Genomic DNA, 15,206 nt, shown 5'->3' with positions numbered 1-15,206 from the left:
CTATACCACAGATTCATTCTTAGCTATAAACATTGAGCCTCTTTCTGTGCTGTGAATTCCTAATTTTATGTGATTCTATAAGATACCTTGTTTTAGTTAGATTGATTGACGAATAAATAATGTAAATATCATTGGGCAGAAATCTCCTGAACTTCTTTAAACTAGAGGTCGGATCTTGGTTTAATAGCTGATGAGAAGAATGACAGTCCCAACAGTGCTGTACTCCCTCAGTACTGCACCCAGACTGTCAACTGGGATCATATCAGTGGAGTGGGCACCATGAAGCCAAAGCTTTCTGACTCAAAAGGCAAGCCAACACCTTCATAAGAGGTTCAAGGCTTTGTGCAAGAGGTGCAGACAGGGAGTTTTGGGGCGACCTTTGTTTTGTAAACAACAAGTGCCAATGGTCTGGAATCTGCTACCCCTGAGAGTGTTGGAGTCAGGAATAGAACATAGAACATAGAACATAGAACATAGAACCAAACATCACAGAATAGGCCCTTCGGCCCACGATGTTGTGCTGAACATTTGTCCTAGCTTAAGCACCTATCCATGTACCTATCCAATTGCCGCTTAAAGGTCACCAATGATTCTGACTCTGCCACTCCCACAGGCAGTGCATTCCATGCCCCCACCACTCTCTGGGTAAATAACCTACCCCTGACATCCCCCCTATACCTTCCATCCTTCACCTTAAATTTATGTCCACTTGTAACACTCAGTTGTACCCGGGGAAAAAGTCTCTGACTGTCTACTCTATCTATTCCCCTGATCATCTTATAAAACTCTATCAAATCACCCTTCATCCTTCGCTGTTCCAATGAGAAAAGGCCTAGCACTCTCAACCTATCCTCGTACGACCTATTCTCCATTCCAGGCAACATCCTGGTAAATCTCCTCTGCACCCTCTCCAAAGCTTCCACATCTTTCCTAAAGTAAGGTGACCAGAACTGCACACAGTACTCCAAATGTGGCCTGACCAAGGTCCTGTACAGCTGCAACATCACCTCACGACTCTGGAATTCAATCCCTCTGCTAATGAACGCTAATACACCACAGGCCTTCTGACCAGCTCTATCCACCTGCGTGGCAACTTTCAAAGAGCTATCAACATAGACCCCAAGATCCCTCTGCTCCTCCACCTTACTAAGAACCCTACCGTTAACCCTGTATTCCGCATTCTTATTTGTCCTTCCAAAATGGACAACCTCACACTTGACAGGGTTGAACATCCATCTGCTACTCCTCAGCCCAGCTCTGCATCATATCTAAGTCCCTTTGCAGCCGATAACAGCCCTACTCACTATCCACAACTCCACCAATCTTCGTATCGTCTGCAAATTTACTGATCCATCCTTCGACTCCCTCTTCCAAGTCATTAATAAAAATTACAAACAGCAGAGGACCCAGGACTGATCCCTGCGGAACTCCACTTGTAACTGGGCTCCAGGCTGAATATTTACCATCTACCACCACTCTCTGACTTCGACCGGTTCGCCAGTTCTCTATCCAACTGGCCAAATTTCCCACAAACCCACGCCTCCTGACTTTCCGCATAAGCATGATGAATGATTTCAAAAGGAAATTGGACAGCAAGCAAGGAAAGAAGCTGGCAGGTGTACAGGGATAGAGTAGAGGAATGGAATGAACTGGATTGCTGTACAGAGAGCCAGCATTCACTCAATGTGCTGAATGTTCACTGTCCATGGATTAGGGACTCCATGACTGTTCTCACTCTATTACAGTAGGAGCATACAATGTAGGCTAATGCAGGAGCCATTTTGCACACAGTAAGATTTCACAAGCAGCAGTGAATAGACAACTAATGGACCTCAGTAACTTTCAGTTTGTGGTGTAAGTTTGGGTGGGAGAGCTGCTCTGCACTTTGACAAATGCTTGTACAGGATTGTTAATACCAATCAGAACATGGGGTTTGATATCACAAGGATCAGGCCAGGCTCACAATCCATATCAGGGATTAGTTGTGGGGGAGTCAATGGTAATATTTCCAGATTTGCTGATGAAACCAGAGGGAAATGTATGTTTTGAGAAGGATGCAAGGAGACTTCAAAGAAACTTGGATAGGTGAAATGAAAGGTCACTAACATGACAAAGATAATAGTTCAGCTGTCAATGTAATTAATGACCCAGCCTTGACAGCCCTCGGTGGTAAAACATTTCACAAACTCACTCCCCGTTGAGTGAAAGAATTCTTCTTTGTCTTTGTTTTAAATGTGCAATCCTTCTTTCTGAGATTATTATGGCCCTAAACTCTCCTGCAAGGGAAACAAGTTTCCTGCATGTACCCTGTCAAGCTCTCTTGTATGTTTCAACAGTGCCGCCTCTCATTCGTCTATATTCCAGTGAACACAGGACCAATCTGCTCAACTAATTGGTGAAGAGACTGGGAAGTGTTGGTGATCAAGAGGATTTGGATATCCACGTCCATGAGTCACCTAAAGGAAAGATCCAAATGCAAAAGTCAAGAAGTTTACCTTCATTATAGAGGCATTTCAGGACAAGAGTAAAGACGTTTCACTGCAACAGTTTACAGCAACTTGGTAAGACTGAAACTAGAGTACTGTGTATAGTTTTGATCTGCAAGGAAGGATATATTTGACATAAAGGGGCTGTAACGAGCTTCATCAGATTAATCAATGGGATGGTGGCCTTTCTTTGAAAAGAGGTTTTTTTTTAGATTAGATTACTTACAGTGTGGAAACAGGCCCTTCGGCCCAACAAGTCCACACCGACCCTCCAAAAAGCAACCCACCCAGACCCATTCCCCTACATTTACCCCTTCACCTAACATTATGGGCAATTTAACATAGCCAATTCACTTAACCTGCACATTTTTGGACCGTGGGAGGAAACCCACGCAGACACGGGGAGAATGTGCAAACTCCACACAGACAGTTGCCTGAGGCGGGAATTAAACTCGGGTCTCTGGCGCTGTGAGGCAGCAGTGCTAACCACTATGCCACCGTGCCACCCAATACTCAACCCTACTTTTCTGCCTTTTCCCCGAGCACTTCAGTCCCATGTCAATTAAAGTTTTGTCGATCTCAACTTTGAACACACTTATGAAACCAGCCTTGGTAGCCTTCTGTTATAAAGAATTCCACAGATTCACCACCCTCAAAACATTCCTCCTCATCCCTCTCCAATATGAGTTACCTCTTATTCCAAGACTTTTCTCTGGACATCGTCTTTCCCAAAAGGGGAAACAACTCCTCCACATTTATCCTGTCGAGACCCCTAAAAGTCTTTTATGTTTCAGTGAGAGCTCTCTCTCATTCTCCTAAACTCCAGTGAAAACAGACACTGGTCAGCACATCTAGATCCTCCTGGAATCTAAAGCTATCCTTTCGACTACAGAACAACCTTGATAATCTGAACAAGATGGGGGGGGGGGGGGGGGGTGGGGGGGCGCGGGGGGCAGTTCGGGCAGCATCCAAGGAGCTTCAAAATCGACGTTTCAGGCAAAAGCCCTTCATCAGGAATAAAGGCAGTGAGCCTGAAGTATGGACAGATAAGCTAGAGGAGGGTGGGTGTGGGGAGAAAGTAGCATAGAGTACAATGGATGAGTGGGGGAGGGGATGAAGGTGATAGGTCAGGGAGGAGAGGGTGGAGTGGATAGGTGGAAAAGGAGATAGGCAGGTAGGATAAGTCCGGACAAGTCATGGGGACAGTTACTGAGCTGGAAGTTTGAAACTAGGATGAGGTGGGGGAAGGGGAAATGAGGAAACTGTTGAAGTCCACATAGATGCCCTGGGGTTGAAGTGTTCCGAGGCGGAAGATGAGGCGTTCTTCCTCCAGGCGTCTGGTGGTGAGGGAGCGGCGGTGAAGGAGGCCCAGGACCTCCATGTCCTCGGCAGAGTGGGAGGGGGAGTTGAAATGTTGGGCCACGGGGCAGTGTGGTTGATTGGTGCGGGTGTCCCGGAGATGTTCCCTAAAGCGCTCTGCTCGGAGGCGCAGAGTTTCCCCAATGTAGAGGAGACCGCATCGGGAGCAACGGATACAATAAATGATATTAGTGGATGTGCAAGTAACTCCCGATGCTCCCGATGTGGTCTCCTCCCCCACGCTTCAGGCTCACTGCCTTTATTCCTGATGAAGAGCTTTTGCCCGAAACGTCGATTTCGAAGCTCCTTGGATGCTGCATGAACTGCTGTGCTCTTCCAGCACCACTAATCCAGAATCTGGTTTCCAGCATCTGCAGTCATTGTTTTTACCTCTATTTATACAATGTCAGCTGTTTCTCTGTGCATCCTGATGAAGGCCCTGTGCTCGAACAGTTGACTCTCCTACTCCTCGGATGCTGTCTGATTGGCTGTGCTTTTCCAGCACCACACTTCTTGCCTCTGTATATTCTACTTGGTATTTCCCAAAAATGGTTCAATAAAATATTAACCAGCACCTATGGGGTAGCACAGTGGCTTAGTGATTAGCATTGCTGCCTCACAGTGCCAGGGACCCAGGTTCAATTCCCGCCTCGGGCATCTGTGTGGAGTTTGCACATTCTCCCAGTGTCTGCCTTGGTTTCTTCCAGTCTCCTCCCACAATCCAAAGATGTGCAGGTTAGGTGAATTGGCCATGTTAAATTGCCCGTAGTGTTAGGTGTCGGGAAATGGATCTGGGTGGGTTGCCCTTCGGAGGGTCGGCTTGGATGCGTTGGGCCGAAGGGCCTCTTTCCACACTGTAGTGAATCTAATCTAATCTAATCTATGGGACCAGGAGTGTACTGGTTGATCAAATATTCCAGATAATCATGTTTATAAGATCATGAGGAGCATGGATAAGTTGAATAGACAAGGTCTTGCCCCAGGTTGGGTGAGTCCAGAAGCAGAGGGCATAGATTTAGGGTGAGAGGGGGAAAAGATATAAAAAAGGGACCTAAGGGGCAAAGTTTTCACGCAGAGGGTGATGCGTGTATGGAATGAGGTGCCAGATGAAGGGAAGGAGACTGGCATGATTACAACATTTAAAAAGCAACTGGATAGGTACATGAATAAGTAGTATTTAGATCAGTTTGGGCCACGTGCTGGCAAATGAGACAAAATTAATTTTGGATATCTGCTTGGCAAGGGCAAGGTGGACCAAAGGATCTGTTTCTGTGCTGCACATCTCTGTGGCTCTATGAGGTCCACAATCAATGTAAAAAGACACTAATTAATAGAAAATCTCCAGGATACTATGAAGTCACTCCTCAGCCTCTGATGCTCCAGGGAAAATAGCCCCAGCCTATTCAGCCTCTCCTGATAGTTCAAAACACCCTCCCCACCAAAACCCTGGCAACATATTTGTTAATCTTTTCTGAACCCTTACAAGTTGCACAGCAAAGTTCGAAGTATTTAAGGAAAATTGACTTGAAACTGAATCAACTGTTGATATTTTTAGTGGTCATTCGATTGAACAAGTATATTGACATGGAGGTAAAGAAATTTAAAATAATAATTGGACAGAACAATAAAGAAAACTTTGTGGTATTTGAGGTACATAATGCTTGCCAATTCAAAGCAAAAAGCTCTGCTAATACATCTGTATATGAACTCTACCATTTTCCTGATGACAGATATTAAGCAAGCTGGCCTATATTTACCATTTTTTGTCTTCTTTTTTGAAAAAGGGTATTCCATTGGCAGTTTTCTAATCCTCTAGGACTTAAGAACATAAGGATTCATGAAAGATCTCTATATACCATGATAACCTCACTCAAGAAAAATTCAACGACAATCACCGTAAGTTTTAATTAAACCCTAGCATCTACAACATCTTGTGGAAGAGATTTCCACCACTTTTTCAGATGAAATGCCTTGAGATTTCATTCTTGAACAGTCTCGTTCCAATTTTAAAGATTGTGCACCATTATTCTGTACTCAACTGGACACAGAAGGCTATGCATTCTAAAATGGTTTAGCTGAATTTGCACCAGGTTGGCTAAGTGAAAGCTGGTATCATGCCAATAGTTCAATTTGGTATCTGAAAGACTGCACCTGCACTGACACGGATCATCCACAGGGTGCTGCTTCTGAATTTAACAATGGACATCATTTTTAAGATGCCTAGACTAAATGCTTCCAGACTGTGAATAACGTAAGTGTACATCACGTAAGTCATAACCAGATTAGAAATGCATTCGAATTGTACAAGTATTGACTGATACTACAGTCTGTGCTCAGGGTGATGCCATCTTTCTGATGAGGACGTCAAACTGAGACACCATCTCCAGTGGAAATAAAAGATCGCATACTTCAAAAAGAACAAGGCCAATAACTATCCTTCAACAAACAATCCTAAAACAGATTGCCCTGTGTAACCATGCAGTTAATGGGAATTTGCTGTTTGTAGAATGCAGTGTTTCTTATGTGACCATATTTCAAGAGTACTTTGGCTGGGCCTGTATTCTCTGTAGTTTCAAAGAACGAGAGGTGATTACATTGAAATTTATGAGGTGTGGCTATTTCCCCAAGATGATGAGCCTAGAACCAGGGGCGCAGTTTCAGAATAAGACAGAGGCCATTTTATGACTGGGATGAGGATGTATTTCTTCATCCAGACTGTGGTCGATCTTTGGCATTGTCTACTTTAGAGGGCTGAGAAGTTCAATCTTTTAGCGGGTTTAAGACAGAATCCTTCAGCTTTTGGAGACGAATGACATCAATGAATACAGGGATAGCGCAAGAAAGGGTTATTGAGGTGGATGATCAGCCATGATCTGGAACAAGGGAAAAGTGACAGTACAGAGAGCAGCCATTCTGTCCATTGTATCTGTGCAGGCAGAGAGAGAAAACCAAACTAGCCAGCCATTCCAATTCCACGTTCAGGTCACAGTGCTCCAGCTACCTTTCAAACGGGTAGAAGGTTTTTGCCTTCATAACCAAACCAGGCAGTGAATTCCAAACACCCACCTCACAGAGGAGGAAAATATTATTCCACATATTCTCTCTAATCCATCTAGCAATAATCTCAAATCTAACTATAAGAGTCATAGAGTCATAGAGATGTACAGCACGGAAACAGACCCTTCGGTCCAACTCATCCATGCCGACCAGATATCCCAACCCAATCTAGTCCCACCTTGCCAGCACATGGCCCATATCCCTCCAAACCCTTCCTATTCAAATACCCATCCCGATGCCTTTTAAATGTTGCAATTGTACCAGCCTCCACCACTCCCTCTGGCAGCTCATTCCATACACGTACCATCTGTGTGAAAAAGTTGCCCCTTACGTCTCTTTCATATATTTCCCCTCTCACCCTAAACCTATGCCCTCTCGTTCTGGACTCCCCCACCCCAGGGAAAAGACATTCTATATTTATCCTATCCATGTCCCTTATGAATGTATAAACCTCTTTAAGGTCACCCCTCAGCCTCTGACGCTCAAGTGAAAACAGCCCTAGCCTATTGAACTGCTCCCTCCAATCCTGACAACATTCTTGTTAATCCTTTCTGACTCCTTTCAAGTTTCACTACATCTTTCCGATAGGAAGGAAACCAGAATTGCACACATTAGTCCAATACTGGTCTAACCAATGCGCTGTACAGCCGCAACATGACCTCCCAACTCCTGTACTGAATACTCTGACCGATAATGTAAAGCAAATCAAATGTCTTCTTCACTATTCTATCTGCATGCGACTCTACGTTCAAGGAGCTATGAACCTGCATTCCAAGATCTCTTTGTTCAGCAACACTCCCTTCGACCTTACCATTAAGTGTATAAGTCCTGCTAAGATTTGATTTCCAAAAATGCAGCACCTCACATTTATCTGAATTAAACTCCATCTGCCACTTCACAGCCCATTGGCCCATCTGATCAAGATCCCATTGTAATCTGAGGTAACCTTCTTTGCACCTCCAATTTTTTTGTCATCTGCAAATTTACTGACTATACCTCTTATGCTCACATCCAAATCATTTATATAAATGATGAAAAGTAGTGGACCCAGAACTCACCACAGTACTGGACACCAACACAGAATGATGGAGCAGGCATGATAGGAACAGATTTAGATCTGTGAGTCTATGTGCCAAATGCCCCATTGAAGGATGACCTCTGACAACAGAGGTAGCCATGAAGAGAGACAAGATAGGCTATGATTGTTTCTCTTAGAGTGGAGAAGGATGAGGTAGGGGTTCTGACTGAGGTGTACAGGATTATGAAGGCATAGATAAGGGAGATAGCAAGAACTATCCCTTGGTAGAGGGATTATTAACCGGGTCATAGATTTAAGCTTTAAATGGGAATTAAGGATGATTTGTTCATGCAGGGTGTAGTGAATAACTGGAACTTACTGCCTGAAATGATGGTCAAGATGGGAACCATCACAACATTTGAGAAGTACATAGATCATCACTTCAAATGCCACAGCATACAAGGCTATGGGCCAAGTTTTGGAAAATGGGATAGATAGATGCTCAATGGCCAGCACAAACATGATGGGCCAAAAGTCCTCCTTCCGTGCTGTACAAATCTATGGCTCTATGGTAGGCTGTATGTTGCTCAAGTGCACCCAAAGTCGAGAGAGTGGTGGTGGAAAGCATCCGAGGAACAGGAGAATCTGGCTTATGCTCAGAACGTTGACTCTGCTGCTCCTTGGATGCTGTCTGACCTGCTGCGCTTTTCCAACGCCACACTCTCGACTCTGATCTCAAGCATCTGCAGTCTTCACTTTCTCCAAGTATACCCAAAGTTCTGTAGATCTTCTCATGACTGGAGAGTGCAGTGCCAGATCAGCAGAAGTGACCACAGAACTGGTTGTCCATATTGTCATTGTTGATGATGTTTCACTACTGCCCTTCTTCTGGGCATGTGGGAGTTTTACAGCTGTGGTGGAGATGGTCATCAAAGAATCACTGAAGCTGAACCAAGTTTTAGTGCTCACCTCCAAAAGGGGTGGGTCAGCCCAATGTTTTCCCAAGTGAGATGGCCTGCATTATAGAGCTTTGTCATGTTCACTTTCAGGATGTCAGTATATTGTTTACACTGATCACCTTGATGAAGTTTGCCCTGAGACAATGGCTGATTTTTGTTTATTCTTTCATGCAATGTGATCAAGGCCAACACCTGTTGCCCATCCCTAAGTGCCCTTGAACAGAGTGCTTTGCCAAACCAATTCAAAATGCAGTTAACATCAACCACATTGCTGGGGGTCTGGAGTCATACAGCATATAAGAGGCCATTCAACCCATCAAATCTGCATCAATCTATCTACCCTAATCTCACTTTCCAGCACTTGGCTCATAGCCTTGAATGTTATGACAGTTCAAATCCTCATCCACAGCCTGGAATTATATCTAATTTGGTTGGTTATTTCTGACCAAGGCAATAAAGAATGGTGAATAAATATTGCTGTGGCCAGTAATGTCAACAACTCATACAAAGGAATATAAAAAATCAAAAAAGGTCATTGATGCCATGTTTCTTTCCTACAGGAAATTCGTGAACCAGATTAAGGAATGGGGAGTGGAGTAGATGACAATTGACGAGAGTTTCATCATTCAATTCCAGGATTTATGAAACAAATTTGAATTCTGCCAGCTACCTTGGTGAGTATTGAACCAGTCTCCCCAGAGGATTAGCGTGAGCCTCCACAGTCATCAGTCTCGTGCCTTTACCATTATGCCTTCATTTCCACATTAGTCACAAAATATGGGAGATATAAAGACACAGCTTGCTGAGCCAGTATACTGCTGACACGCCATGCAGTAGTCTGGAATGCCCTGGATAAATTGCCAGACTGGATGATGTGTCATGGATCAGGGTTTAAGAAGACAAACATGATTAATAATTTGTAATTCTTTTGATGGTTTACAGATGAATTACAAAATGTTCAATTTGTTTTTACAAAGGCACTCTAATGTAAACAGGTTCTTCATTCAGTTCCTCAAGTTTGTCCTAAGTGTAGTGATTATAACAAGGTCAGCGAGTTGGATAACATAGGGTATGAGTTCCCTGATTGGGGCTGTCAATAAGGGAGGCAATAGCCTAGTGATATTATCAATGGACTTTTTTTTATAGATACTTTTATTGAAAAAAGAAAACTTTCAAAAGTTTTTTTTACAAAATTACAAAAGTAGTACAAGTATAAACACCAATGTAAGGTTAAATAAGTAAGAAAAAATTTTTTAAAATAACCGAAACGACAAACAAGAAAAAGGTGAAAAACCCAATAAACTACTGATCTATCCTACAAACAACCAAAACATAGAATAGGATATCGCACATTACTAGCGATAAACAACAAAATAATTAAATAACTAAGTACGTGCTAAAAATAGATTTACATCAAGTCATAATAAAACCCATATTTATACAGGATTCTTCCTTCTGGGGTCCCACGGACCATCCAGAACCACTGCCACAGCCAGACAAAAGCCCTGGACAATATGGCCGAAATATCTGTGCCAATATAGTTCAATAAGGCTGCCATGTTTGATAGAATAATTCAGTTTTTTGGTGCACCGTATTTGTAAGGAAGTCAAGGGGGATATATTCCATGATAAACCTGTGCCAGGGAGGGAAAATGTGAAAAGCCCAAAAGTAGAGACATTGGATCCAGTCTAATCCCTGTACCAAAGATCTCTGTCAAGGCTTTCGCTACTCTGTCCCAATACCTGCGGATCTTACGGCATGTCCATAGACAGTGCGTGAGAGTGCCAACTTCTATTTTCCATTTAGGACACATTGGGGATGCTCCTACCTTAAATGTTGTGAGTTGTTCAGGTGCTATATGAACCCTGTGGAGTATCTTTAATTGAATAACTTGAGCTCTGTTACAAATAGAGATCTTTCTGGCATTTTCACAGATGTCCTCCCACATTTCTGAAGAGATTCCAAACCCCAATTCTTGGTTCCATATTTTAAATAATTGTTCCATATCTTTCGATACATCCTTATGTAATGAGTGATAACGAGTCCTGACCGAAGGGAGGTGGGGGGGTGCCCACTGGCCATAGCACTCTCCTTTCCCTATCTGATTTGAAAGGATTGACTATCACTGTAGTGTTCTTCTGTATATAATCTTCTATTTGGATATACCGAGAAAGGTCCCTGTTAGGCAGTCCAAACCTCTGGTGCAACTGCTCAAAAGACATCATAACCTTCCCATCAAACAGGTTCCCCCAGGCAAGAAATACCTCTGGACCTCCACGTTTTAAATGTAGCATCTGTCAGCCCTTGCTGGAAACCCGCTGCTCCCACTATGGGGTTATCGGGGGAGGTATTTTGCAGGAATACCCTCATCTTGTCACATTATCCTCCAGGCTTTAATTGCATTAAGTACAATAGGACTTTTGCAATAGTCCATGATAGCTCTCATCTTATCCATAAATAAAAGATTGATGAGGGGACACTTTGCTTGGGAGGTCTCTATATCTAACCAAATTGATTGTGGGTCACAAGAGACCCAGTCAGCCACATAAAATAATAAAGAGCTCAACTGATACCTCCTGAAGTCAGGAAAGTGCAGTCCTCCCCTTGCCTGTGGAAGCTGCAGCTTTTCTAATTTGATAAGGGGTCGTCTATGATCACAGATAAATGAACCAAGCCAGCCGTGGTGCTTACACAACGCCAGCCTCGGCAACATCAGAGGGAGCATTCTCATGGGATATAGGAGATGAGGTAGAATATTCATTTTAACGAAGACGACTCTGCCTAACAAGGATATTGGAAGATCTCCCCAGCGTTGAAGGTCCTTTCTCTAATAGGTGCATAAAATTGGCTTTATACAGCTTACCAAATACTGGGGTAATAAAAATACCTAAGTATAGAAAAGCTTCCAGTGACCACCGAAAGGGAAAGCAAGATTCGTCCGGTAAGTTGGATATACTGGTGAGACCACCCAACGGCATGGTTTACGATTTCATAAAATTAATTTTGTAGCCTGACAACATGCAAAATAGATTGATCACTTGAATTAAGCAGGGCACAGATATTAAAGGATCACTTGATAAAAGAAGGACATCATCTGCATAGAGAGTAATTTTATGTTTACCCGAACAAACCCTCAGGGCCATTATGCTAGGGTCAGTTCGTATAGATTCCGCTCGTGGTTCAATCACTAGTGTAAATAATAATGGTGAGAGAGGGCATCCCTGACAGCAGCCCCTACCAACACTGAAGCTATCTGAGCACAGATCGTTAGTGATCACAGCAGCTTTGGGGTCGATTCGAGTGGCCCAGCCAGTTCCCCTATAAATTCTTTATAAAACTCAACCTGGAATCCATCTGGTCCATGCGCTTTGCCAATCTGGAGCTGTCTAGTTGCATCGAGAACTTCCTGGGTAGTCAGGGGGGCATTTAATATTGATACCTGCTCTGAGGTTCGACCTGGAAAAACCAAAAGTGAGTGACCCATTCCCTCCCCCCCAACAACACCTTGGTGCATTGAACAAGGGTAATACAAAATATAACAATATAAAACTACAAAGTTACAATCTCTGCAAGCTGACAAAGAAGAAAACCCCACACTAAAAACCGATAAAACAGAACAAACCACCTCCCCCCCACCACACACACACACACACACACACACACACACGTCAAATAAGCCGCACAGCCTGTAAAAAAAGAAACAAAAGGGAGAGTAAAAAACAAGCCCCCACCCCCTCCATCCCCAGGAAAGACAAAAAGGGAAAAGAAATAAAGAAGGAAATAAGGGTAGACAGTGGGAGGCAATATAAAATCGTTATCCATACGGTTTAAATCCCACAGTCTATTTAGGAGAGTCCTCGAATTCTTTAGCTTTGTCTGGTGTTCCAAAGTTATACACGATCCTTCGTGGCTGAAGCGCAACTTTGCTGGGTAATGCATAGAGTATGGAATATTTAGGTCTTTTAAATGTATCTTCATCTCATCGAATGCCCTCCTCTTGTGGACCACGGTTGGAGAAAAATCCTGAAATATCATTACCCTGGAACCCTAATGTATCATGGCCTGGGGAACCTTCCCCATGACTCTGGAGGCTACCAGAAGCATTTGTTTATCTCTATAACATTGGAGCCAGAATAGAACTGGGCAGGGACGCTGGTCCAACCTGGGCCTGCGTATAGCTGCCCGGTGGGCTCACACCTCCTGCACCTGGCCCTGATCCCAGCTCCAACTTTAATATTTGAGGGAGCCATTGCTCCAAAAAGATTGTGAGCTGACCGTCCTCTTCCCATTCGGGAAGGTCCAGCAACCGAGTATTTTTTTCGATGACCCTGATTGTCGAGGTCGTCGATGTGCTCCTCCAGGGTCTGGATTCGCTGCTCGAGAGCCCAGACCTGGCCCACGGATGACTCGCTAGCCGACTCCGAGGCCGTGGCCCTGGCTCCGCCCCTCTGACGCGCTGTTCAATTTTTGGATTTCTTGGTCATGCTTCTGCAGTACGACCGAGAACAACTCCCACCCGGACCTTGATTCATCATTGAAGCCGTTGATCTTTTCCTGGAGTTTGTTGATCCCGGAGATCAGGCCCACCTCTGCAGGTAAGTCCCCCGAGTCGGCCGCGGACGTCTCTGCTGCTGCGGGAGGAGGTGGGGGATGGGACCCTGTCTGTTGCGAACTGCGGGAATTTTTGCCCTTCGTCATTTTAAAAACAACACCAAACTGTCCAAGTTTGATGCAAAATGACTAACTATGCTGGGCAAAAGCTATCTAAAATGATTTAAAGGGTGTGGTGAAGACGGGTACCCCACTTTGCCTGAGTCTTAGGGAGAGCACTACAGACTCAGACTTGCTGGGTCACTGCAGTCTTGAATCCCCCCATCACTGGACTTTTAATCCAGAGATCCAGATAATGTCTGGGGGCTTGAGTTTGAATCCTTCCATGGCAGATGGTATAATTTGAATTCAATAAATATCTGGCATTAAGGTTCTCATGACCATTAATCCATTGTCGATTGCTGGAAAAAAACCATTTGGTACACTAATGTCCTTTCGGGAAGGATACTGCCACTCATACCTGTTCTCACCTACATGTGACTCCAGACCTATAGCAATGGGATTGACTTTTAACTTTCCTCTGGGCAATTAGGGATGAGCAATAAATGCTGCCTAGCCAGCATCTCCCTCATCCCGTGAAGAAATAAAGAAAAACAAATCTGATCCAATCAAGGATCCCTAGCTGACAGATAAAACCAGGAGCATGGAGCTGGATTAGTGCGTGTGTGCGTGCGTGCATGCGTACTCTCCTCCTTGGAGTTAGCAGTTAGGTGGGAATGGGGGGGTAAAATTAAAAAATAGAAAAATTTAAAAAGAAACAGGTGTGTCAGAGGTTCTGTTTACTCTGAGAGCTGCCTCTGAGGGAGCTGGATCAGTGCGTGCGTACGTGCGTACTCTCCTCCTTGACTGTGTCTGAGAGGAAGGGGACTAAAAAACAAAAAAATAAAATCAGGAGCATCAGACAGTCCAACACTCTGAGAGCTGGCTCTAAGGGAGCTGGATCACTCTCAAGGACTTTCCATATGTAAATAAATAGTGACTAGGTGACGTGTCACCAGCCTCTGTGGATTTATTTCTGCAATATTTAATTTAATCATAGCTAATTTGTACACTAACCCCACTTACTTGCATTGGCTCCCCAGGTACTCATACACAATAAAAATATTAATAAGACAAGAACATAGTGGCTCAGGTTATATGGTGGCTCAATGATTAGCACTGCTGCGTCACAGCCCCAGTGAACCAGCTTTGATTCCAGCCTCGGGCAACTGTCTGCATGGAGTTTTCACATTTTCCCTATGCCTGTGGGGATTTCCTCTGGCTGCTCTGGATTCCTCCCACAGTGTGTAGGTTAGGTGAATTGGACAAGCTAAATTTCCCAAGGTGGTCAGGGATGTGTAGGCTAGGTTTGGGGAATGAGTCTGGGAGAGATACTCCTTGGAGGGTCAGTGTGGACTTGTTGGGCCAACTGGCCAGTTTCCACACTGTAGGGATTCTATTCTGTTCTATTCTAACACTGTTGAGGAATTTCTTCTCTCTGATGGTTGTAAATCTTTGGAAGTCCTTGCCACAAAGAGCTGTGGGGGCACAGTCCTTGTGCCTGTGTAAGGTTGAGTTTGATAGATTGTTGATAAGTCAGGGAACAAAGGGTTACAAGGAAAGAGCAGGAAAGTAGGTATGATGATTGTTGGATCAGCCAAGATCCTATTGAGTAGGTTCGAGGGGCTGAATGGGGTATTCCTATTTTTGACAATCTTATGGTCTTATCGTATGCTT

At 44.0% G+C, this 15,206-nt stretch overlaps 1 long non-coding RNA gene across 1 annotated transcript in view; it reads left to right on the top strand.

Annotated features, from left to right (window-relative positions):
- Positions 1 to 9,624, top strand: part of LOC140482731 (uncharacterized) — a 41,521-nt gene extending 31,897 nt beyond the window's left edge. The window contains exons 2-3 of the long non-coding RNA XR_011961781.1: positions 2,374 to 2,561; positions 9,440 to 9,624. This is a non-coding gene — a long non-coding RNA (uncharacterized lncRNA). The remainder of the gene's footprint in view (positions 1 to 2,373; positions 2,562 to 9,439) is intronic.
- Positions 9,625 to 15,206: the final 5,582 nt, after the last annotated feature.

Source organism: Chiloscyllium punctatum, chromosome 11, assembly GCF_047496795.1.
Source record: "Chiloscyllium punctatum isolate Juve2018m chromosome 11, sChiPun1.3, whole genome shotgun sequence".
NCBI classification, from domain to species: Eukaryota; Metazoa; Chordata; class Chondrichthyes; order Orectolobiformes; family Hemiscylliidae; genus Chiloscyllium; species Chiloscyllium punctatum.
The sequence above is the reverse complement of the archived record's forward strand: the minus strand, read 5'-3'. Positions and strand labels throughout refer to the sequence as shown.